The sequence below is a fragment of the Montipora foliosa genome, chromosome 6 (assembly GCF_036669935.1).
Source record: "Montipora foliosa isolate CH-2021 chromosome 6, ASM3666993v2, whole genome shotgun sequence".
Taxonomy (NCBI): domain Eukaryota; kingdom Metazoa; phylum Cnidaria; class Anthozoa; order Scleractinia; family Acroporidae; genus Montipora; species Montipora foliosa.
In genome coordinates, this window is record NC_090874.1 from 33,328,825 (window position 1) to 33,337,018 (window position 8,194).

General features: G+C 41.5%; 1 pseudogene; it reads right to left on the reverse strand.

Annotated features, from left to right (window-relative positions):
- Positions 1-1,282: 1,282 nt before the first annotated feature.
- On the reverse strand, positions 1,283-2,148 carry LOC138005435 (52 kDa repressor of the inhibitor of the protein kinase-like; annotated as a pseudogene).
- Positions 2,149-8,194: the final 6,046 nt, after the last annotated feature.

The window sequence follows — 8,194 nt, forward strand, 5'->3', positions numbered from 1 at the left end:
TTGTCAATAAAGTGACGTGCCCGAATGACATTCTTATCACACTGGTTCGTTATATCACACCACAGGACTGTATTATAAACTCAACGCTAGATAAGTATTACTGGACGCTCAAAACTCAACTCGCTCAAAAAGAAAACATAACGTGTTCTTACGACGTTTTGCAAGAGCGGAAGGCACATCCCCGCCCCCAGACTGGATACTATGTCGAGACGATTACAGAAATAAATCTAAACTTCCGCCTCTTCTAATAAACAAAGTTTTGTTATTGGTCTTTTGAATTCTCCACTTCGAATTCGGACAGTAACTGCACGGACTCTTCCATCTCGTCCAGGATGATTAGACACGACCCTGCCCAACGGCCAAATACCACGTTGCTGATTCGATTCAGATAAAAGTACAACGTCTCTCACTTTCAGATTCTGTCTTTTTTCGTTCCACTTCTTTTTCTCCGTCAGGCTAGTAAGATACTTTTTGGTGAAACGTCTCCAGAAGAAATTTGGGCTTGGGGCTGTCGCCACAGCTTTGTGGAGTTAGCCTCTCTATCAGTAACAACGGCATCTTCATAACTCGGGTTTGCACGCAGAAACAATAAGTGGTTCGGAGTGAATGCTCCAATATCTCCTGCATCAGAAGATCCCGGGGTGATTGGTCGACTGTTGAGAATTCCCTCTGTTTCAACCAGAGATGTCCTCAGTGCTTCTTTAGGGACGACTCTATCTTTCAGCACCGCTTTCAGCGTTTTCTTCGTACACTGCGCAAGTCTTTCCCAAAGTCTCTTTTGGTGCACAAAAGTTCTGTATTCTCTGCGCATCTAGTTGCTTGAGACAACAAAGTTTGTACCATATCATGGAACATTCCTCAGGGGCGGATACAGGATTTTAAAAAGGGGGTGGATAAGGAACGGAATATTAGATATTCTAGGGGGGCGAGGGGCAGCAGAAATCCCCCTCAAAAAATCATGCAAGCTGTCAACCTGAATGGGGAAAATAAAAATAAAAAATCATGCAAAGCCATGGCATACGAAAAAATCTAGCACAAATGATACCCCAGAAAAAAGTCGCGCAAGACGAAAAAGCTGAATCCAACCCACCCCCTTAAAATACCTGATGGTCCGTCCATAAAGAGGCAGCATTGGTGTATTTACTGTTACTGTAATTACATGGCCGGAACCGCGAAATATTGAACTCAATTTGAACGACGAAACAACTTCACTATTAGTGTGTCTTGTTAGAAGATGTTTCCTCCAATTCAGTAAACTAAGAATACCATACTTACAACCTGATTATTGGCTGAGGAGGGAAGCTGACAACATTCGTCTTGAATGCATTGCCATGTAATTGTCGCACACCTGATCGCGATGGATACGAACACTGTGGCAATGCTCCTAAGCCACGTATGTACCCTTCTTACACAGGAGAACGATCGCTCCGCTTCCGTGCTGCCTATTGGCAGTACAGCTAGTATCTTGAGAAGCTCCCTGACATTAGGGAAAAACAAGTTATAAGCATGTTTTGACAAAAGGCATCTGACAGATACATTGTCTAACGCCTGCTGCTCACAATAACTTTTCCAACGAAAGAGAGCACTTTCAGAGATCGGCAGCAAGTGTTCCCACTTCCCTTGCAGTACCTTCGCAAGTTCTGCTGTTCTTTCACATGACTTGGTAACGATTACTGTAGGAATGGGAGCACAAAGCTCATAGTGTGCCTGCTTTTCCTTGTTGAATCGGCATTCCAGTTCTGAACAAATGACGTCCAGGAAAGGTTTTGCCACCGTCTGCTTCAAGTAATCTGCGACTGACTCTGCCGGGGTGTTATTCCGGTTCCGCTCTATACTACACCCACGTGGACGTTCTTCGGTAGATTGTGCCAGCTCAGAAAGATCCAATACTTTCTGGTAAATGTGCAAAAACCACAAATCGATTTCAGTGCGAATTTCACTGTAGAAGCTTGTGACGTCTTTGACCGTCTGAAAACCAAAATATATGTCTACAAGGTGACCTTTTAGGGACGAGACTAATGGTAGCACTGGCTCCAACATTTCCATTGCACAGACGAAGTTGAAGATATGCCCAAAGCTCCTCATAGTATGCCGCAGTCCATTTGCAAGTGTTTTAGTTTTTGGCGTCCCAGCTCCATTCTTCGTCATTCGGGTAAAACCGGTCGTCATCTGTTGGCTCACAGATTTCATCCAAGGTGAGGACTATGTACTCGTACAGATCGAAGATGGTTTCAAATGTTGAGTGTCGCTCGACCCATCTCGTTTTGCATACGTTTTTCAACTTTCGTTTCTTGCTCTCTGGAGAATGTGCATCAATGACGATATTCATAAAGCTTTGTCGTTTCGGAAAATTGTCAAAGAAACTGTAGAGTTCACGACAGCAATCCATCATATTTTGCACTAATTTTATCTAACACGCATGACAGATAACGAGATTTTGAGAATAGAGACAGCAACCTTGGTACTCTGCGTCTGGCGCATACTTAGCAATTTCCGCTTGTACTCCATTCTTGTTAGAACTCATCGACGCTGTCGTGTCGTACGTCTGACCACGAAAATTAGCAATATCTACCTTCCGCCTTTGTAAGCTATCCCGTATTGTTGTGGCTATTATAACTGATCCATTGGTTCTAGGCAGGCCACACAGGTCGCGCTGTATAGGATTGGACAGGTCTGCAAAGTCAAGCAGGCGAAGACATACCGACAGTACTTCACGTCCTCCAGATGTGGTTTCGTCGGCAAGCAATGCAAAGTGGGGGGTGTTTTCAAGACATTGTCGGAAATAGTCACGAATCAAGTCAGCCATAACTGTAATTATTTAATTTTGTACGGTTTTGCTTGTGTAGCGTGCACTTAATGGTCCCGTTACCAGATGCTTTTTTTAATTGAGGGTTGCTTTCTGCGAGAACACGTAAGATAGTGATGAAATTCCCTTCATTTTCCGTGAGGTGTTTCAGCGAACTCTATACGATCATCCCTGTGTCCACGAAAAGCAATCTGCTGCTTTGCACACAACACAACAGCATCTACAATATGAGGCAATATTGTTTTATTAGACTGGATATTCTGCATTCTCACCGAGTCGATCTCTGCGTCAATGCATTTTTCCATATCTGTCACTTGAGCTCGTATAGAATATGCGCGGTCAAAAGCTTTCTTGTGGTACTCTGTGGTTTCGTGGCCATCCAACTTCTCTTTGGACATCTGGAAATAGAGTTTTCACAAATGCTCCTAGTGACTCTTTTTCTTTCTCTCTTAAGAAAAGCAAACACGTCATACACCATGCTTCGGTGTGGTCTGGATCAGTACTGTAAGCTAAGTTAAACCATTTTTGTTGATCCAGTCATTTAACTTGAAATTTGATTTCCCCGATCTGATTTCCTGATTTCCATCGTTGAGTGTCAAGATCGGAGGATGCATGGGTCGGTCGCTAACAGTTATTGAGAAACTGCACTTTATCCGTGTAATTTAACGTGTTTGCCGATATCTGAACAATGCGACTTTTGTCATACAGCCCAACAATTGAAGCGGAATCATTCGGAACGAGGTATTCATGACCACAAGTATTATCGTAAGTGTCTAACATCAAACGTTAACTGCGCACTTCTATCCGAAACTAAATACATTTATTATTATTATTATTATTATTATTATTGATATGCATCCCGACGAGATACGAATGTAACTTTTCCTTTTCCACACATGACATTCCAGGTCTATCAGTATGAAAATATCACATACAAATAAATATTTTCAATTCATGCTACTTCCGTGAAATAGTCGGAGATTTAGCGGGAGGCTCTAGATTTTCTGTAGCTTCATTGAATTCGGCTTCAGCGCATTCACCAACTGAACTGGCACCAGTATTGTCGCTAAAATGATATAAGAATCCGCTCTATGAATTGATACTTTTAGCTATTCGGTAGAGTACATTGAGTAATAAAATATCATTGACAGCTTATTAAATGTAACTTTTGCTTACCGTTTTTTTGAGAGGAACGTGTCAAGGGAGCTCTGCCTTTTCATCGTGTTTGCGATTGCTATACAAAATGGCGGCTCAAAAATTCTTTAATGCGTGTGAACTGAGCCAATCAGGATCTCGGCCTGTTTTGTCTAGTGCAGTCGACTGGCTTCTGTCGACTGCACTAGGTGACTGCACTAGGTGACTGCACTAGGTGAAACAGGACGAGATCCTTATTGGCTCAGTACACACTGTTTGACGGATGGAGCAGAAAAACCAATGTGAATCAAAGTTTTGAAAACGCGCATTGCGCAACAAAGACTTCGGCTGTAAGAATCAAAACGAGGTTTTACAGGGATAAACGAGTTTATTTGTGACTTTTCTTGCTATATATTATTTCATTGGACTTTTAACAAAGAGATGGAAACATATTTGTTTTCTATTGCACTTTTAATAGCATTTTTTAATTTTTACTTTAAAAAGGGGGTGGGGGGGAGGTGGAAATCCACTCAATCCACAGATCATAATGAAATGATCTGTTGAAAGAATATTCACCAACTCAAGATGGCAAGCTCTTGTACTCATGCAAACAAACAAGCAGCCATAATCTTTGACCTCGTTACGCTTCTCCTTAACAAGCATTGTCAACTCCAGTGTTCCTGAACACCATCCCTACTTCAAGTCTACATTCAGGTAGGTTTCCCATTTTCTGTTCGAGGGGCTTCACTGTCTGGCGGTAACTACAGAGACCTTACGCAACGACAACGGGTGGGTTTGACGACGGCGTTCGCGACCGAAAGGAACTGGGACGACAACCTCCTTCTGTCGACTGTCAAGTTACGTTACGCAAGGCCAGTTTCTGGGCCTGGGGAAAATCAAAGAGTTCTGTACAACGGACACAAGAGGATCCACGCGATAAAATTTCAGTCAATTGTGGCCCCAAATGGTTTGATAGCTAATCTATTTGGCCCAATCGAGGGAAGACGACAAGACAGCGGCATGCTGGCAGAGTCCGGTTTACTTGCCGACTTGCAACGTCACTCGTTGTCTCCTCTTGGACAACCCTTGTGTGTTATGGGGATCCGGCCTACCCCCTTAACATACACCTCCAAGGACCATTCAAAGGAGCCAGGATCACGCCTATACAGAATGAATACAACACTGCAGTGAGTCGTGTTAGAGCATCAGTGGAGTGGGTGTTTGGGGACATTATAAACTACTTCGCCTTTTTGGATTTCAAGAAGAACCTGAAAATTCGCTTGAGCGCAGTTGGCAAAATGTACATGGTGTGTACCTTGCTGACAAATGCCCGTACCCACCACCACTGGAAGTGTATTTTCAGTAAAATTGTCTAAACATAAAAAAACTTATAACTGAACCATGTTGCTTTTAGGTAGTACAACTTACAAGTAACAATAAAGAAACTGAATGTGTTCTCGTTGTGTGCACGCCATTTGAACGTTATGCTAGTATCTTATTTTACGCACCAGAAGTGTACAGAATGTACATTTTGCGATATAAGCATGAAACTAAATACAAACAGACTTCAGTCTTTCCGCTATTAACCCAGGCGATGAACTACTTGAATTTCTTGTTTATGTCGTTTTCCAATATGGCGTCCAAAGTCTATCTGACTTAAATGCACCCTGTCACTACTTAGACCGGTTCATTTTGTGATACAAACATGAAAATGAACAAAAATAAACATGAAACCTCTTGCAATTAATTCAATCGAGCTACTTTTGTTTTCTTTTTTAGACTATTGGCATATTTTTGGATAATATCATTTTTCAATATAACCGCCAAAGTCTACAAGACTTAAATACATCTTTTCACTACATACTGTTTTAGGTTATAGACTGGTGTAAATACCAGTCTGCAATCTGTTGCTTGGCTTTTCTTGTGCTAAAATATTTAGAAACATTATAACCAGTAGTTCACTCCCTTCAAAATAGCTCTTTCTCTGACGAATACACTAATTACATTTGACATTATAAACTGTTTTGTTCTGACTATGGAAGCTACCTTAGTTTCTGACACATGCAGCTACAAAGTGCTGTACACGTTAGACCACATCGGTAACATTTACACCTGCGGCTACAACCTTTCTTACACCCACACTTTGTTAACCCCTGGCAGCTTGTTGCTATTGAAGGAAGGTCGGTCCAGTTTACTTGCCACACATCACCTCGTCTGTCTATCCTGGGGGTCCATTGTCTGACCTCATATCATTCTGGCCTGGTAGGCAGCTCGCTTTGCATGTTCCTTCAGGGAGGCTTGAGTAGGTGGTATTGATAAGTAGGATGTCTGTTTTCGAGCAAAAAGGTCAAGTCTTGCCTCGTTGACTGTCGGCGCTGCACTCGATCTCTCGTAAATTGTTACCACAAACTTTTCCAAGATGGGAAGGTCAGTATCATCGAATGTCAAAGGGCTTTGACTGAGTTTGGCGAAAGTGCTTGAGACGTCTTCAAAAACATCCCATGTTTGCCAAACTGTTTTCTTTCCCTTGTCCCGAAACGCAGAGACAAAGTCAGAATCGATGAAAGCATGGAAGAATGGCATTCCACTTGATCTTGAAAGTACCGACGTTTTCGACAAGCTGATGAACTGGAATCCAGCGTGTGTTTTTTCCCTGGCCTGGACCTTTGTTCCAGTAGATTTGCTTTGGTCTGTTTATCTTACGTTTCGTCAAAATTAATTGCCCTTTGAAACATCTAGTTTTAGTACTTGGACATCCAGGCCCATTAAATGTGTTAATTTGCTTGCTTTCTTTGTGGCAAATAGTGACTGAAGTTGGGTAGCCTGTTTCGTTTTGTCCATATACAATGTTATAACTTTCAGTTTTGGACAAACATGTTGGATCAATTGTGACAATAAAAATAATGATAATGATGATAGTGATAAACCTTTATTTACCCTTGGTGATCAACAGTAAAACTACCAAAATGGCATAAAGCCGCCCAACAGATCTCTATTTCATGAGTTCATTTCAGCTACATAAAGAACAAACTTTGCTAAAACGGTTTTCCACCTTTCTCTAATTAATCATGTATTTGCCTAATATATTTCTGATCAGTTGATATTCATTTCACTTCAGTGGTATTTCATCGTACCCTCCAGTTATTATTATTCAGTCGCTAAAGACTAAAGACAAACATCATTTCAATTGTACCACCTCTTGTAATTGTAACAGTTGAGATTTTAAATTTACCACGGAAGCAAAATAAGTCAAAAGTGTAGCATATGTCATGACCACAGCGCTTTCGACCGTAAGGCAAACGTTATGTAAATCACCATATTTGCCCCCTGGCAAATATGAATTTGTATATGCTGCAAATGTGCAAATTTAGGATAGTAAAATTTATAGCACTTTATTATTTTGGCGCGTACAGTAAATACAAGTAAATTAGAAGCAAATGTACTTTTTCGGTATCCCTGAAGAATATGAGCAAACATTGCTGCAAACTATTGATTTTGCAACATGTTTTGTCTGCATTTACAGTCAAGTCAAACTGCTATCTTTGTAAAGAAAGCAAATTTGAGCAAATTTGTAGAAATATTAAAGATTTGCACATGTGGCAAATATTAAGAAAATTTGCATCAAACCATTGCATTTACTTTACGTTTGTCCATAAATTCCTCAAAAACAAATATACAAATTTGCTCGCACTTTACCCGTCAGTGCAAATTTAATACAAATTTACAGCCCCAAATTTACCACACATTTTCTCAACTCGCAAACATTCGTAAATCCGTTTTTTCGTCCAGTGTTAGCTGTGCAAGCTCATGACGTGAGTCAATGATATTGGGATGTCGTGCACTGTATGGTATGGCCTGGGCTTTCTGTAGCCTTCCATCTACAACCAAATATCCATCTTCCAATCTCGGATCAAAGGACTTGATTCTGCTCCGTTTATGGATCTCTCGACCCTTCTCTAAGAGCTGTACGTATACCTCCTCACCAAACGATTTAGCTTGTGCCCTGTTCACTAGGTAATTCTGAGCAGATCTCAGCTCCGGTACTGTAAGCGTCCTGTCAGACGCTCTTCCTTCTTTGAGCTGAGCTGGGTGTAGTCCCCTGGTGATGTTATCAGCAGGGTTGTACTCTGTCGGAACACATCTCCAGTAAACCGTGCCCGCCCCCAGGGTGGACTCCAGCTCACTCATAATTGTGTGAATCTCAGACACTTGGTTGCCCACGAACGCTTTGTAATTGGAACTGGTCTGCCCTAT